This window comes from Cnephaeus nilssonii (assembly GCF_951640355.1).
Source record: "Cnephaeus nilssonii genome assembly, chromosome: 1".
NCBI classification, from domain to species: Eukaryota; Metazoa; Chordata; class Mammalia; order Chiroptera; family Vespertilionidae; genus Cnephaeus; species Cnephaeus nilssonii.
In genome coordinates, this window is record NC_137072.1 from 1675664 (window position 1) to 1694330 (window position 18667).

General features: G+C 42.8%; 1 protein-coding gene across 4 annotated transcripts in view; it reads right to left on the reverse strand.

Annotated features, from left to right (window-relative positions):
• BBS4 (Bardet-Biedl syndrome 4) overlaps positions 1-18667 on the reverse strand; it is a 180113-nt gene that overhangs the window by 112456 nt on the left and 48990 nt on the right. The gene's annotated exons all lie outside the window — the stretch shown is intronic.

Sequence of the window (18667 nt, forward strand, 5' to 3'; positions counted from 1 at the left end):
GAATAGGTGGACGTGTCCCGTGCCTTCTCACAGAGCAGATAGAAAAAACAACTAAATCGAATAACATCCACCCGGAATTGGAAAATTAAACACAGCCAATAAGAAATTAAAAACATCCTAGAAACTAATGACAATGACAGCAATCCAAAATCTATGGGACACAATGAAAGCAGTCCTAAGAGGGAAGTTTATAGCTCTACAGGCCTACCTCTAAAAAAAAGAAAAGGAAAAATGGTAGTAAATCATCTAACTATACAACTTAAATAATTAGAAAGAGAGCAACAAAAAGCCCAGAGTGAGCAGGAGGAAGGAGATAATAAAGATCAGAGTACAAATAAGTAACATAGAGACCAAAAAACAATACAAAAGATCAATGAAACCAAGAGCTGCTTCTTTGAAAGGATAAACAAGACTGATGAACCTCTAGCTAGGCTCACAAAGTAGCAAAGAGAGAGGACCCAAATAAAATCAGAAATGAAAGATGTGAAGTAACAATAGACCCCACAGAAATACAAAGAATTGTTTTAAAAAATACTATGAACAACTCTATTCCAACTAGACAACCTGGAAGAAATAGACATATTTCTAAAAAAATATAACCTTCCAAAACTCAATCAGGAAGAATCTAAAAATATCAATAGGCCAAAAACTAAGGAAGAAATTGAAGCAGTCATCAAAAAGCTTCCAGCAAACAAAAGCCTGGGGCCAGACAGCTTCACAGGCAAGTTTTACCAAACATTCAAGGAAAAACTAAAATCTATCCTCCTCAGACTATTCCAAGAAATTCAAGAGGAAGAAACACTTTGAAGCTCATTCAAAGAAGCCAGCATTACCCTAATACCAAAACCAGATAAAGACAACCCAACGAAAGAGAATTACAGGCCAATATCCCTCATGAACATAGATGCCATAATCCTCAACAAAATTCTAGCAAATCGGATCCAGCAATACATCAGAAAGATCATACACAATTATCATATAGGATTTATCCCAGGGATGCAAGTAAGGTACAATATCCACAAATCAATAAACGTGATACATCACATAAACAAATTGAGAGATAAAAATCACATAGTCACATCAAATGATGCAGGAAAAGCATTTGACAAAATCCAACACCCTTTCTTGATAAAAACCCTCAGCAAAATGGGAATAGAGGAATCATACTTCAACATAATAAAAGCCTTATATGACCAACATACAGCCAACATCATACTCAATGGGCAAAAACTAAAACCATTTCCCCTAAGAAAAGAACAAGACAGGGATGCCCACATTCACCATTCCTGTTTGACATAGTTCCTGAAGTGCTAGCCAAAGCAATTAGACAATAAGAAGAAATAAAAGGTACCAAAATTGGAAAAGAAGATGTAAAACTGTCATTGTTTGCAGATGACATGATACTGTACATAGAAAACCCAAAAGACTTCATCAAAAAATTATTAAACTTAATAAATGAATTTGGCAATGTAGCAGAATAGAAAATTAACGCTAAAAAACCTATGGCATTTCTATATGCCAATAGTGAACTTACAGAAAGAGAGACTAAAAAAACAATCCCATTTACATCGCAACAAAAAAATAAAGATACCTACGAAGAAATTGAAGGTATTTAACGAAGTAAAAGACCTATACTCAGAAAACTACAAGACACTGAAAAAAGCGATAAAGACATAAACACATGGAAGAACATACTGTGTTCGTGGATTGGTAGAATCAACATCATTAAAATGTCCATACAATCCAATGCAATGTATAGATTCAATGCACTCCCCATTAAAATACCAACGGCATATTTCACAGACCTAAAATGAACTCTCCAAAAATTCATCTGGAATAAAATAAAAAAAAAGACCCCGAATAGCCACAGCAATCCTGAGAAAGAAGAACAAAGTAGGTGGGATCTCAATACCGGATATCAAGCTGTATTACAAAGCCACTGTTATCAAAACAGCATGGTACTGGCACAAGAACAGACATAGATCAATGGTATAGAATAGAGAACCCAGAAATTGACCTAAACCACTATGTTCAATTATAATTTGACAAAGGAGGCATGAAATGAACATACAATGGAGTCAAGACAGTCTCTTCAATAAATGGTGTTGGAAAAATTGGACAGATACATGCAAAAAACATGAAACTAGACCACCAGCTTACACCATTCACAAAAATAAACTCAAAATGGATAAAGGAATTTAACATAAGATGGGAAACTATAAAAATACTAGAGGAATCCACAAGCAGCAAAATCTCAGACATATGCCGAAAGAACTTCTTCACTGATACAGCCCCTAGGGCAATGGAAGCTAAAGAGAAAATAAACAAATGGGACTACATCAAAATAAAAAGCTTTTGCACAGCAAAAGAAACTATCAACAAAACAACAAGAAAGCCCACTGCATGGGAGGACCTATTTGCCAATATTATCACCGATAAGGGTTTAATCATCAACATTTACAGGGAACTCATACAACTTAACAAAAGGAAGATAAACAGCCCAATCAAAAAGTGGGCAATGGACCTAAATAGATACTTTCGAAAGAGGGCATAAGAAAGGCCAAGAGACATATAAAAACATGTTCAAAGTCACTAATCATCGAGAGATGCAAATCAAAACGACAATGTGGTATCATCTCACACCTATCACAATGGCTATCATCAACAAATCAACAAATGACAAGTGTTGGTGAGGATGTGGAGAACAAGGAACCCTCGTGCACTGCTGGTGGGAATGCAGACTGGTGCAGCCACTGTGGAGAACAGTATGGAGTTTCCTCAAAAAACTAAAAATGGAACTCCCATTTGAACTAGTGATCCCACTTCTAGGACTATATCCTAAGAGAGTAGAAACACCAATCAGAAAGGAGATATGCACCCCTATGTTCATAGCAGCACAATTTACAATAGCTAAGATTTGGAAACAGCCTAAGTGCCCATCAGCAGAAGAGTGGATTAAAAAACTGTGGTACATCTATACAATGGAATACTATGCTGCTATAAAAAAAAGAAGGAATTCTTACCATTTGCAGCAGCATGGATGGAACTGGAGAGCATTATGCTAAGCGAAATAAGCCAGTCAGAGAAAGATAAATATCACATGATTTCACTCACTTATGGATAATAAAGAACATTATAACCTGATTAACAAAAGAGGTAGAGAAGCATCGAACAGATTGTCAAATTCCAGCGGGAAGGCTGGGGGTGGTGGTGGTGAGGTAAGAGATCAATTGAAGGACTTGTATGCATGCATATAAGCATAACCAACAGACGCAAGACACTGGGGGGGTGTAGTGAGGGCATGTGCTGGGGTGTAGGGGAGGCCAATGCAGGGTGGGGGGAGGGAGACAGATGTACTACTATTTGTAATACTTTAAACAATAAAAAATGAAAAAAAAAATAATGGGAAAAAACCCCAACATTTTGACAAGCCTCTATTTGTTCGAATTATTCTGAAAACTCTTGTTTTATGTAGTAATAAAGTTTCTGCAATTGAAAAGCTATTGTAATAGTTACCTTGGTATATGTCATGCCGCAATTCCAGATACGGCCGAAGTAGTGACAGAATGAGTCATTAAATTTTTTCCTTCACCTGTGTAAATTTCCATATTGCAAATATACCCAGTCTTGCTCTCACATACCATTCTTACAAGTAAACCATATTTAATAATTTTAGCTGGGTTGTAAGTTCAAAATAGAAGACGTCCCCTCCAAGGAATCATGCCTTCATCCTATCTAATAAAAGAGTAATATGCAAATTAACCATCACTGCACTACGCCCACAAGGCAATCAGGATCACATATGCAAATTAACCCAACCAAGATGGCTGCAGCCATAGAGAGCAGGAGGGAGGCTTGGGTTTCCCCAGTGATGGAGAAAGCCAAGCTTTCCGCATACCCTGGTGGGCCCAGGCCTCCACTCAAGGCTACAAAGTTTCAATTATCCTACATAATAAAAAGGTACTATGCAAATTACATCACTCCGCTACGCCCACGATTGGGCCGGCTGGAGGCATGGGGGGCGGGACTCAGGGTGGCCGATTGGCTGGCAGGAGGAGCGGGGGGCAAGGACTCGTGAGTCCCTGCCCCCCGCTCCTCCCGCCGGCCTAAACGGCAGGTGCTGAGGAGGGATCTATGGGGCTGGTGGAAGGAGCGGGTGGTAGGTGACCACCGAGGGCATCTGCAGCAGCCGGATGCAGAGCTCGGGGTCCGTGCTCTCCAGGTTGGCCTCCGTGGGGTCCGCGTCGCACCCATAGTGGCCGTGTGGGGACGCTGGCATCGTAGCCCCAGCAAGGAGGCCAGCTTGCCACGCCAGGCTGCGGAGGGAGGGAGGGCCTCTGGGCTGGGAGCACTCCCCCACCCCAGCGGACAGGGCTCGGCAGCAAGCAAGCAGCAGAGAGCTACCAGCGGTGGTGGGTGTGGTGGCCTGGCTTCCAAGAGGCTGGCTTCAGCTGCTGGGGCCTGCGCTGAGGTGGCCGGTGGTGGGGGCAACTGCGGGGGCGAATCCGAGGCTGGGGCACTGGGCGACGTGGGACTGCAGCCCAGAAGGCGAGGCTCCGAAGGACCTGGTCACCGACCCCGGCATTGAAGCCTCCTCCTACGAGATGTATCCTAGCCTAGGTGTGTGGGAAGCAGGTTCAGGAACCTCTCCCTTTGCGGCGCCAGAGCCCAGGCCTGCCAGCGCCCCAGAGGAGACCCCCACCAGGATCGGGGGCGTGACCAGTCTCCAAACCAGGGCGGCCATTAGCCCAGGCCTGCCAGCGCCCCAGAGGAGACCCCCGCCAGGACCGGGGGCATGACCAGCCTCCAAACCGCCAGTGACCCTAACCCAGGCCTGCCAGCACCCCAGAGGAGACCCCCGCCAGGATCGGGGGCGTGACCGGCCTCCAAACCGCCAGTGACCCTAACCCAGGCCGGCCAGCTCCCCAGAGGAGACACCCCGCCAGGATCGGGGGCATGACCGGCCTCCAAACCACCCGCAGCCCTAGCCCAGGCCGGCCAGCACCCCAGAGGAGACCCCTGCCAGGATTGGGGTCATGGCCAGCCTTCAAACTGTGGCGGCCCCTAGCCCAAGGAGGCCTCCTGGCCGAGGACACCCGAGTCTGTTCTTGACCTAGAGCCGGGCTCTCCCTGCAAGGGACTCAGAAGCCGCCAGAGCCCAACTGCCAGTCTCGGGGAGGTGGGAGTGCATCCACTGTTCACCAAAAAGTAGGACCATCCAACCGTTCAGTCTCAGTGTAGGCACAGGTCCGTGGCTGACGGGGTGGAGGCCAGACCAAAACAAGACAGCAGAAACACCCTGCCCACCTGGGCGGGGGCAGCTGCAGTCCACGTGGCCTGGGTAGTGTAGAAAGCGCTACCTTCTCCCAGGTCCTGTGCTGGCACCGCCGCCTCGCTCACCCTCAAGCCCCCCTGAGTCCTGACAGCGAAGTGTGCAGGGCATCCTGCAGGAGTTGTGCTGTTCTGGGTACTTTTGCCCAAAGACACACTTTGGGATGAATTCAGAGCCACATCTCACTTCCCATGAGACTGGAAGAACCATGTAAAAGGATTTTGACAAAAGCTTTCCACATCTCTGTTTATTCTTTTGAATCCATAAAACGACCTTAAAAAAAGCATTCGGGCCACCTTAAGAGAGAATGCACTTTCTGGCCAGAGCACGCAGGATTCTTTTGCCCAACAGGTTAAAGGAAGCAGAGCTGGCACAGTGGAAATGGTCCTGGTGCCCTATGAGGAGACCGGGGAATGGGGTTGCAAAAATTCCTTAAGCCTCTTGCCACCTTCTCCTTTGCAAACCACACCATCCAGCTCCACCAGGACTGGAGGCAACTGGGAATCACAGCCGTGATTTGGGACGTGGTAAGCAAATCTTGAGGGGCCTCTGAAAACACCTGCAATTCATTATAAGACTGGTCTTCATTTAAAAAGAAATAAAAGAACAGCTTTGTTGAGATATAACCCATATTCTGTACATGTCACCTAAAGTGTACAATGAACTGGTTTTTTAAAGGAAATTAATTCAGAGTGGTACAACCATCACCATGCTCAATTTTCAAATATCTTCATGATCCATCCCCTCCAAAAAAAACTGCTACCCACTGGAATCACTTTCCTGATCATCTTCCCCAAAATAGATTGCCTTTTAAGGGTGGGTAAAGGAAAGTTGAGGGCAGTTAAAACACTGCACAAAGGATATTGTAAGATGACAAAGCCCAAAGTGAAGATCATGTGTTTTCTTTAAAAAATACATATTTTTTAAATTTCAGAAAGGGAGAGGGAGAGAGAGAGAGAAACATCAATGATAAGAATCACTGATCAGCCGAAACCGGTTTGGCTCAGTGGATAGAGCGTCAGTCTGCGGACTGGAAGGTCCCAGGTTCAATTCCGGTCAAGGGCATGTACATTGGTTGCGGGCACATCCCCCGGTGGGGGGTGTGCAGGAGGCAGCTGGTCGATGTCTCTCTTTCATCGATGTTTCTAGCTCTCTATCCCTCTCCCTTCCTCTCTGTGAAAAAATCAATAAAATAAAAAAATAAAAAATAAAAAGAATCACTGATCAGCTGCCGCCCACAGGCCCCCGACTGGGGATTGAGCCCGAAACCCAGGCATGTGTGCCCCTGACCAGAATCAAACCTGGACTCTTCAGTCCACAGGCCGATGCTCTCTCCATTAAGCCAAACTGACCAGGGCCATGTGTTTTCTTCAAGTTCTGCGTGGTTGTAATGGTCCCCAAATCTATACTAATAAAAGGGTAATATGCTAATTAGAGTGGTTGTCTTCCGGACATCCTTCCAGACAAAGCCGCAGTGCCTACAAGGGCCGAGGCTCAGGCAGCCATTATCAGCTGCGAAGCGCTGAGGCTCAGGCCAGCAGTGGCAGCAGCACTGGGGTTATGGGGGTGGTGCCTCCAGAGGGAGGCCAGACTGGGGGCCAAGGCACAGGCAGTGTGGGGTGATCAGGCTGATAGGGGAGGGCAAGGTAGGGGCAATCAGGCTGGCAGGAGATCAAGGTAGGGGTGAGCAGGCAGGCAGTCAGTGGGGTTAGGGGCAATCAGGCAGGCAGGCAGGTGAGTGGTTAGGAGACAGTGGTTCCGGATTGTGAGAGGTATGTCCAACTGCTGGAAGTTGGACATCCCCTGAGGGTCCCAGATTGAAGAGGGTGCAGATTGGGCTGAGGGGCACCCCCCGCCCCAGTGCACGAATTTCGTGCACCGGGCCTCTAGTAGAAGATAAATAAATTCCAACAGAAATGGCTGCAGCCATGGAGCGAGCAGGAGGCTTGGCTCCGCTCCAGGCTACAAAGTTTCAATTATAGAAGATAAATAAACCCCCGATACCAGGGTCTCCACTTGGGTCGTCGGGGGGCGTGGCCAGCCTGTAAACCACCACAGGACCCTTGCTCAGGCCGCCCCACGCCCCAAGGGAACCCCCACCCTGAACTGGGACACCCTTCAGGGTAAACCAGCTGGCCCCCACCCCTGCACCAGGCCTCTATCCTATCTAATAAAAGAGTAATATGCAGATTGACCATCACTCCAACACACAAGATGGCTGCCCCCATGTGGTCAAAGATCCTGCCCCCATGTGGACACAATATGGCCACCACAAGATGGCCAGCAGGGGAGGGCAGTTGGGAGGGACCAGGACTGCAAAGGAGGGCAGTTGGGGGCAATCAAGCCTGCAGGTGAGGGCAGTTAGGGGTGACCAGGCTGGCAGAGGGAACTTGGGGGCAAACAAGCTGGCAGGGGAGCAGTTAGACATCAATCAGGCTGGCAGCAGAGTGGTTAGGGGGTGATCAGGGTGGCAGGCAGAAGCGGTTAGGGGCAATCAGGAAGGCAGGCAGGTAAGCAGTTGGGAGCCAGCAGTCCTGGATTGTGAGAGGGCAGTCGGACATCCCTTGAGGGGTCCCATATTGGTGAGGGTACAGGCTGGGCTGAGGGACACCCCCCCCCCCCCGTGCATGAATTTCATGCACTGGGCCCCTCTAGTCTAATGATAATTCTCACATAGGTTCATATATTGTTTGAAATTTACTAGTAAAGTGGTCGAGTACAGATTGAATTTTAAATAGCCTGAAGATTTAGTCATGTTTGCATTGTCATTGACATGCCAATAAGTTCACATTTGTTCAAAACGATTTCAACTCATCGTCTGAGGAAATATTGGAACAGCTAGAACTGGATTTGTAGACCAATATTCTTTCTAAGTATCCTTTAAAGTACGCCTCATTAGCACTATACTGGTAAGTCCTAAAAAATTTTTCATAACTGTTGGAGTAACAGGAGACCACTTTATTGCTTTCGAAATTTTGTGCTTTCCCAAATTTTGGTTATAATATATGTTCGATTGATGACAAAATAGTTCAAACAAATCGTCATCAAAAATCAAGTTGGTGAGGAGTTGGCAGGCTGTGCAATTAGAAGAGTAGTCAAGAATGGTTTAGTTCATACATTTCCTGAGGATAATATTTCATGACATGTGAAAATTACATAAAATTCAGATACTCCAAGGGACTGTTGGGGATTGCCGGACCGGGTTCCCCTGGCTGGGAAGCCTCCACTGCTGCTGAAATCCCTCCCAGAGCAACTGGCTCTGACGCGGAGACCGCGCCATCTTGAAGGGGAGAGTGGCTGTGATCGGAAGCCTATATATACATCCTGGGAATCTACACCACCATCACCCAGGGAACAGCTATGAACCCAGGAACACGGGACCCCAAGCAGCACCAATACGCAGACCCGGAGGAGCTCTGCACCTTCTCACGGAAAGGTCAGATTTCGCCTAGGAAAAGGTGAGGTCTGCGATCCAGGCGGGAGAGAGAAACACGCACAACAGGAGCTAGAGGTTCCAGGGAAGTCTGTGCCCCAAAGAATCCGCGGCCGTTGGGGCTAGCGTGATCCACGAATGTGGAAGGGGATCCACAGGGCTGCTAACAGAAGGGAACTATAAAAAGCAACCCATGGCTGAACTGGGCACAAAAGGGCAGCCTAAAAGATTTAACAGTGTGCCGGCTGCTTAGAGCCAGGGGGCAAAAAAGATTGCACAGGCTTGCACACAGCGCCAGCGGGTAAAAAGTCGGGAGTTCACCCAATTACTCTGGTTCTTTTCTCTTTTCCTCTTTTTTTCTTTTCTCTTTAAATCCTTGCTTTTGGTTACTAAGCCCAGAATATAGGAACACCCATTTGGGGACACTCTAAGTGACTGCAGGGGAAAGTTGTTTTTGTGGAACCTGGGGATCAGAGCGGGGAATAACGATCAGAGAACCAGCTCTGGGGCAGCCCATTCCCCCTAACCGGTATAAAGTGCCACAGGGAAAGCAGGAGCTAAGCACTGGCTAGAGAGGACTTATAGCCCCAGAGGTCAACCCAGAAACACTGCCACCCAGGGGTTGAAGCACAAATTGACTCTTGTGTAAACACAAATAAAGGAGTATAAGAAACAAAGACATACTGCCTGCTTGAAAATCAGGACTGTGACTTACAACACTGAGGAGCAGTGGAACGCAGGGAACTTCAATACTGTCCTGATTAGGAAACAGGTGTGCCAAACAGAACAGTAGAGGAAGTGATTGACCTTCACTACTGCACATTTTTATATTCATCTTTTACTTAAGAAACTAATATTTTTTCTCCTCACTTGATTTTACCTTTTTAATTATAACATTTTTATTTTCAATCAGTATTATTACTACTACTATTTTACCTTTTTTAAATGTCATTTTATATTCTCTTTATTTTATTTTGGGATTAGTGTTCTACATTCTATTTTCATCTTTCCTTTAGTATTATTTTACTCTATCTCAATTTTGCCTTTATGCCAACATTCTCTTCCTCACTTTTCCCCTTTTGTTGTCCTGTTTCTCTTATCCTATACGTGCTTTAAATTTTTCCCTATTTCTTCTTTTTACCCCATTAAAAATTTATCCTACTTATATATTTAATTTCCAATCCCCTGCTCTAAGTCCATACACACCTCTCTCTTCTCTTCACTATCCAAATTGTTTTTCTCTTTCCTTTTGTATTTGTTTGCTTGATTGTTGATTATATTGGGGGGGGGGGGGGGTTAATGCTTGTTTGTGAAATTGCTTAGCTTTTTCTATTTTTTTCTTCTTGTTTGTTTTTTGCTTCTGTTTTTCCTCACCTCGCTTGATATTAGTTGTTGTTTGTAGTTTGCATTCATCTCTAGGTATTTGTTGCTTGCATTTGTTGGGATTAGTGGCAGTACTATTGGAGTTTTCTCCCCATATAAATAGTTTTTCCCCTCTTCTTTTTTATTCTCTTTCTTTTCGCTCATACTTTTCTTTCCTTTTCTCAATTTGATTTTTGCACTCCTTTTTTCTTCTTCTCCTTCTCCTTCTCCTTTCTCTCTTTCTCTCTTTCTTTCTTTCTTATCCCATAATTCTCTTTTCTCTGGTGGTCACATTTATTTGGGGTTATTAGTTTCATGAATACATTTGTGTTCAGTGCCTTGTGCATTGTGCCTTGTTTTGTTGTATTTTGTGCCTTTAAATCAATGCAGGAGAGAGAGAACTACATAACCAGACACCGGGAGAAGAGAAATCATGGGGAGACAAAGAAACAACCCACATCCTATCTAATAAAAGAGTAATATGCAAATTGACCGTCACACCAAGACACAAGATGGCAGCCCCCATGTGGTCAAAGATGGCTGCCTCCATGTGGACAAAAGATGGCCGCCACAAGATGGTCTGCAGGAGAGGGCAGCTGTAGAAAGTTAGGGGTTACCAGGCCAGCAGAGGAGGGCAGTTGGGGGAGACCAGGCCAGCAGGGGAGAGCAGTTGGGCGGGACCAGACCTGCAGGGGAGGGCAGTTGCGGGGGACCAGGCCTGCAGTGGAGGGCAGTTGGGCAAGACCAGGCCTGAAAGGGAGGGCAGTTGTGGGTGATCATGCAAGCAGGGAGGGCAGTTAAGGGTGGCCAGGCTGGCAGAGGAGGGCAGTTGGGGGAGACCAGGTCAGCAGGGGAGGACAGTTGGGGGGGACCAGGACTGCAGTGGAGGGCAGTTGGGGGGGGGGACAAGGCCGGCAGTGGAGGACAGTTGGGGGGACCCAGGCCTGTAGGGGAGGGCAGTTGGGAACGACCAGGCCTGCAGAGGAGGGCAGTTGTGGGCGACCAGGCAAGCAGAGAGGGCAGTTGGGGGAGACCAGGCCTGCAAGGGGAGGGCAGTTGGGGGTGACCAGGCAAGCAGGGAGGGCAGTTGGGGGAGACCAGGCCTGCAAGGGGAGGGCAGTTGGGGGGAGCAGCCTGCAGGGGAGAACAGTTGGGGGAACCAGGCCTGCAGGGGAGGGCGGTTGGGAGCCAGCAGTCCTGGATTGTGAGAAGGATGTCCGATCGACCATCCCTCAAGGGATCCCAGATTCGAGAGGGTGCAGGCTGGGCTGAGGGACACACACCCCCCATGCATGAATTTCATGCACTGGGCCTCTAGTATGAAAGAAAAGGAGGCATCACCAGAAAAGGAAGTAAACTAAATGGAGACAAGCAACCTGTCAGAGAAAGAATTCAGAGAAATGGTCATAAGGTGGCTGAAAAAAATGGAAGACAAATTCAACAATATGTGTAACAACCAAGAGGAAATGAAGAAGAACCAAGAAGAAATGAAAAAAGATGTCGTTGCTATAAAGAACTCAATAGAAGGCATCAACAGTAGACTAGAAGAAGCAGAGGACCACATCAGTGAGCTAGAAGACAAGATAGGAAAAAAAAAAACCCAAACAGAGCAGCATCTAAAAAAGAAATTAAAAAGCAGGAGGAGAGCCTAAGGGAACTTTGGGACAACATGAAACAAAACAACATCTGCAAAATAGGGGTGATAGAAGGAGCGGAAACTGAAACAAGGAAAAGAAAACCTGTTTGAAGAAATGACAGAAAACTTCCCTGATATAGGGAAGAAAAAACTCACACAAATCCAAGAAAGACACAGAGCCCCAAACAAAATGAACCCAAAAAGACCGACACCAAGGCACATTATAATTAAATTGGCAAACACCAACGACAAAGTAAGAATCTTAAAAGCGGCCAGAGAGAGACAGAAAGTTACCTACAAAGGATCCCCCATCAGACTAGTGACTGATTTCTCAACAGAAGCAAATCAGGCCAGAAGGGAATGGAATGAATATACAAAGTCATGCAAAGGAAGGGTCTGAATCCAAGAATACTATACCCAACAAGGCTATCAATCAAAATTGAGGGTGAAATCATGAGATTCACAAAAAAGGACTAAGGGACTTTATTACCACCAAACCAGCAATGCAAGAAATGCTAAAGGGTCTACTGTAAAAAGAAGAAATAGGAAGCAAAGAAGGAATACAGGGTAAAGAATAAAAATGGTGACATACAAGTACCTATCAATAACTTTAAATGTAAATGGATTAAATACCCCAATCAAAAGTCATAGGGTAACTGATGAGATAAGAAAACATGACCCATATATCCGTTGTCTACAGAAAACCCACCACAGAAAAAAAGAAGCATACAGACTGATGGTGAAGGAATAGAAAAAGGTTTTTCAGGCGAATGAAAATAAAAAGAAAGCTGGGGTAGCAATACTTATATCTGACAAATTAGATCTCAAAGTGAAGGACATAACAAGAGATAATGAAGGCCACTTCATAATACTAAAGGAAGCAATCCAACAAGAAGAAATAACTCTGGTAAACATGTACGCACCCAATACAGGAGATCCCAAATACATAAAAAAAAACTTCTGGAGGATTATCAAGGGAGAGATTGACAGCAATCCAATCATAGTAGGGGACTTTAGTACCCCACTATCATGATTGGACAAGTCCTCTAAACAAAAATCAGTAAAGAAACATCAATCCTAAATGACTCACTAGATCAGATGGAATTAATAGACATCTTCAGAACATTTCACCCCAAAGCCACAGAATATACATTCTTCTCAGGTGCACATGGGTCATTTTCAAAGATAGACCATATATTGGGTCACAGGCAAAGTCTCTTCAAATTCAAGAAGATAGAAATCATATCAAGGATTTTTTTCATCACAATGGTATAAAACTGGAAATCAACTACAATAAAACCAATCCAAAAAAATCAAACACCTGGAGACTAAATAGCATGCTATTAAACAATGCCTGGGTTACCAGAGAGATCAAATAAGAAGTAAAAAACATCATGGCAACAAACGACAATGAAAACACAACAATCCAAAATCTATGGGACACAGTGAAATCAGTCTTGAGAGGGAAGTTCATAGCTCTACAAGCCTACTGCAAAAAACAAGAAACAATGGTAATAAATTACCTAACCCTACAACTCAAAGAGTTAGAAAAAGAGCAACAAGCAAAGCCCAGGGTAAGCAGAAGGAAGGAAATAATAAAGAGCAGAGCAGAGATAGATGACATAGAGACAAAAAAAAATACAAAAGATCAACAAAACCAAGAGCTGGTTCTGTGAAAGGATAAACAAGATTGATGAACCTCTAGCCAGGCTCACCAAGAAGCAAAGAGAGAGGACCCAAATAAACAAAATCAGAAAAGAAAGAGGAGAAATGACAACAGACCCCACAGAAATACAAAGGATTGCTACAAAAAAAAAATACTATGGACAACTCTATTCCAACAAACTAGACAACCTGGAGGAAATGAACATATTCCTAGAAAAATACAACCTTCCAAAACTTAATTAGGAAGAATCTAAAAATCTCAATAGGCCATTAACTATAGAAGAAATTGAAGCAGTTATCAAAAAGCTTCCAGCAAACAAAAGCACGGTGCCAGACGGCTTCACAGGGGAGTTTTACAAAACATTCAAGGAAGAACTAAAACCTATCCTCCTCAGACTATTCCAAAAAAAATTCAAGAGGAAGGAACACTTCCAAGCTCATTATATGAAGCCAGCATCACCCTAATACCAAAACCAAATGAAGACAACACAATGAAAGAGAATTCCAGACCAATATTCCTCATGAACAGAGATGCCAAAATCCTCAACAAAATTCTAGCAAGTCGGCTCCAGCAATACATCAGAAAGATCATACACCATGACCAAGTAGGATTTATCCCAGGAATGCAAGGATGGTACAATATCCGCAAATCCATAAATGTGATACATCACATAAACAAATTGAGAGATAAAAATCACATAGTCATATCAATTGATGCAGAAAAAGCATTAGACAAAATCCAACACCCTTTCTTGATAAAAACTCTCAACAAGGTGGGAATAGAAGGATCATACCTCAACATAATAAAAGCTATATATGTTAAACTCACAGCAAACATCATACTCAATGGGCAAAAACTAAAACCATTTCCCCTAAGAACAGGAACAAGACAGGGATGCCCACTCTCGCCACTCTTGTTTGACATAGTACTGGAAGTATTAGCCAATGCAATTAGACAAGAAGAAGAAATAAAAGGCATCCAAATTGGAAAAGAAGAGGTAAAGCTGTCCTTATTTGCAGATGACATGATACTGTACATAGAAAACCCAAAAGACTCTATAAAAAAGTTATTAGACTTACTAAATGAATTCGGCAATGTAGCGGGATACAAAATTAACACCAAGAAATCTATGGCCTTTCTATACACCAATAGTGAACTTACAGAAAGAGAGACTAAAAAAGCAATCCCGTTTACCATTGCACACAAAAAATTAAGATGTCTAGAAATAAACTTAACTAAGGATGAAAAAGACCTATACGTGGAAAACTACTGGACACTGAAAAAAGAGATAGAGGAAGACATAAACACATGGAAGAACATACCATGCTCAGGGACTGGTGTGATCAACATCATTAAAATGTCCATACTACCCAAAGCAATCTACAGATTCAATGCACTCCCCATTAAAATACCAACGGCATATTTCACAGACCTAAAATGAACTCTCCAAAAATTCATCTGGAATAAAATAAAAAAAAAGACCCCAAATAGCTGCAGCAATCCTGAGAAATAAGAACAAAGTAGGTGGGATCTCAATACCAGATTTCAAGCTGTATTACAAATCCACTGTTCTCAAAACTGCCTGGTACTGGCACAAGAACAGACATATAGACCAATAGAATAGATTAGAGAACCCAGAAATCAACCCAAACAATTATGCTCAATTAATATTTGACAAAGGAGGCATGAACATACAATGAAGTCAAGACAGTCTCTTCAATAAATGGTGTTGGGAAAATTGGACAGATACATGCAGAAAAATGAAACTAGATCACCAACTTACACCATACACAAAAATAAACTCAAAATGGATAAAGGACTTAAACATAAGACAGGAAACCATAAAAATACTAGAGGAATCCACAAGCAGCAAAATCTCAGACATATGCCGAAGCAATTTCTTCACCAATACTGCACCTAGGGCAATGGAAACTCAAGAGGAAATAAAGGGGACTACATCAAAATAAAAAGCTTTTGCACAGCAAAAGAAACCATCAACAAAACAATAAGAAAGCCCACTGTATGGGAGAACATATTTGCCAATGTTATCACTGATAAAGGTTTAATCTCCAACATTTACAGGGAACTCATACAACTTAACAAAAGGAAGATAAATGATCCAATAAAAAAAAATGGGCAACGGACCTAAATAGATACTTTTCGAAAGAAGACAGAAGGAAGGCGAAGAGACATATGAAAACATGCTCAAAGTTACTAATTATCCGAAAGATGCAAATCAAAACGACAATCCGGTACCATCTCACACCTGTCACAATGGCTATCATCAACAAACGACAAGTGCTGGCAAAGATTCGGAGAAAAAGGAACCCTCGTGCACTGCTGGTGGGAATGCAGACTGGTGCAGCCACTGTGGAGAACAGCATGGAGTTTCCTCAAAAAACTGAAAATGGAACTCCCATTTCACCCAGTAATCCCACTCCTGGGAATATATCCCAAGAAACTAGAAACACCAATCAGAAAGGATATATGTACCCCTATGTTCACAGCAGCACAATTCACCGTAGCTAAGATTTGGAAACAGCCTAAATGCCCATCAGCAGATGAGTGGATTAGAAAACTATGGTACATCTACACAATGGAATACTACGCTGCTATAAAAAAGAAGGAATTCTTACCATTTGCAGCAGCATGGATGGAACTGGAGAGCATTATGCTAAGTGAAATGAGCCAGTCAGAGAAAGATAAATATCACATAATCTCACTCATTTATGGAAAATAAAGAACATTATAACCTGATGAATAAAAAGATATATACAGAAGCAGTGAAGCATCGAACAGACTGTCAAATTGCAGCAGGAAGGCTGGGGAGTGTTGGGGAGGGGGAAAGAGATCAACCGAAGGACTTGTATGCATGCATACAAGCACAACCAATGGACACAAGACACTGTGGCGGGTGGGGGAGATGAGGGTATGTGCCAGGAGGTAGGAGAGGCTGGGGGAAGGTCAATGGGGGAAAAAAGGAGATATATGTACTACTATTTGTAATACTTTAAACAATAAAATAAAATTTAAAAAAAAAGAAAATTCAAAGTTTCGCATCTATTAATAAAGTTTTCTTAGGACATTAAAAAAAAATCAAGTTGGTGACTTCAATTTTGTTCTTAGAATCAGACGGTATAACTGTAACCCCAAAATTACCTTCAAATTTTTCCAAATTAGGTTGAAAGTCCTCTTTTGACCAATCATTATCTCAGCAATCAAGACACAAATTACTCTCAAAATCATGTGTGGAATTGTTCAAATTTTCAGGTTCAGAATCACCTGAAATTACTATTTTTCGCCTTTTTGAAGGAATAACTATATCACTGCCACTGTCAAAGCTTTCATCACTTTCACTTGGAATAGCTGATAAATTGTCAGCAAATATATCCAGAATTTTATCATGTTCTTCGTCACTATCCATGATTGCTGAGCACTTTAAAAATATCAAATTGATATAAAGTTATTCTTATTACTGATGACAAGAGACTAATCACTTTTAATTCCTTTTGTAATTTTTAACTTCTGCGAATGCATTTTCCGTTACACTGTTTCTCTCTAAATGACAACAAAGAAAGGCTGATAAATCTCGTGATTGGCCACAAGCCTTAGAACCAAAAAGGAGAATTCTCATGATCCGTCCGCAATGTGTTAAGATGGTGATTACCTGGATATGTTCACTTTAAAAAATTTACTGAGCTGCACAATTATGATTTATGCACTTTTCAATATGTTTTATGTTTTCTGTATGTAAAAAAAAGTGTCAAGAGTCTAAATTAGCCCTGACTGGTTTGGCTCAGTGGATAGAGCATCGGCCTGCGGACTGAAAGGTCCCAGGTTCGATTCTGGTCAAGGGCATGTACCTTGATTGCAGGCACATCCCTAGTAGGGGGTGTGCAGGAGGCAGCTGATCGATGTTTCTCTCACATTGATGTTTCTGGCTATCTGTAAAAAATCAATATTTTTTAAAAAGAGTCTAAATTAACATTTTCTCAACAAAAAATAATAATAATAATTTCTGCAATAGCAATGTGGAAGAGGAGGCACACACAACTCAGTCAGAGGGTAAGGGTTAAAATTTCCTAGACAAGACACAAAATGCATTATCAAAATTAAAACTTAATTCATCAAAAATGCATTAAGAAAGGTAAAACAGACTGGGGGTGGGGGAGATTCATAATACATACAAGAGACAAAGGACTTGCATCCAAAATATATAATGAATTCTTACAAATCAATAAGTAAATAATAAAATTTTAAAATAGGCAAAAGACTTGAACCAATAAGTATATGAAACATGTTCAACATTAGTAATTATCAGGATAATTGCAAATTAGTCACAATAAAATACTACAATAGCCCTAACAGGTTTGGCTCAGTGGATAGAGAATCGGCCTGTGGACTGAAGGGTCCCAGGTTCGATCCCGGTCAAGGGCATGTACCTTGGTTGTGGGCACATCCCCAGTAGGGGGTGTGCAGGAGGCAGCTGATCGATGTTTCTCTCTCACTGATGTTTCTAACTCTCTATCCCTCTCCCTTCCTCTCTGTAAAAAATCAATAAAATATATATTTAAAAAATACTACAACGTACTACTCATCAGCATGTCTAATATGAAAAAGATTGATAATACCAAATGTTGGCAAGAATTCATAGTAACCAGAACACTCACAATTGCTGATGAGAGAGTAAAATTGTACAACCACTTTGGAAAACAGTTGGGCAGTCTCTTATAAATTCAAAATATACATTTTACATATGACCCAGCAATTCTACTCCCTATGTATTTACCACAGAGAAATGAAAATACATTCTCCCACCAATACACACACAGATGTATAAATGAATATTCATGTTAGTTAAAAACTGGAAAAAACACAAATGTTCACCAAAGGGAAATGGATAAACTGTGTTATATTTATACAATGGAACACTGGACTGCGCTTAAAAAAAGAATTACTGATACATATAGCAACAGGGGTGAATATCAAAGACATTATGTTAAGTAAAAGATGCCAAAATCTAAGTAGTACATACCGTTTGACTCTCTTTATGTGAAGTACAAGCACAGACAAAATTAACTTCTAAGAACAGAAATCTGAATGATGGTTCCCTCTAGGGAATTAAAGGGAGAATTAATTGGAAAGGGACATGAGGAAACTCTTTGGCTGGGTAGCTCAGTTGGTGAGAACATCGGCCCAATATGCCAAGGTTGCTGGTTCAATCCTCGGTTGGGGCAC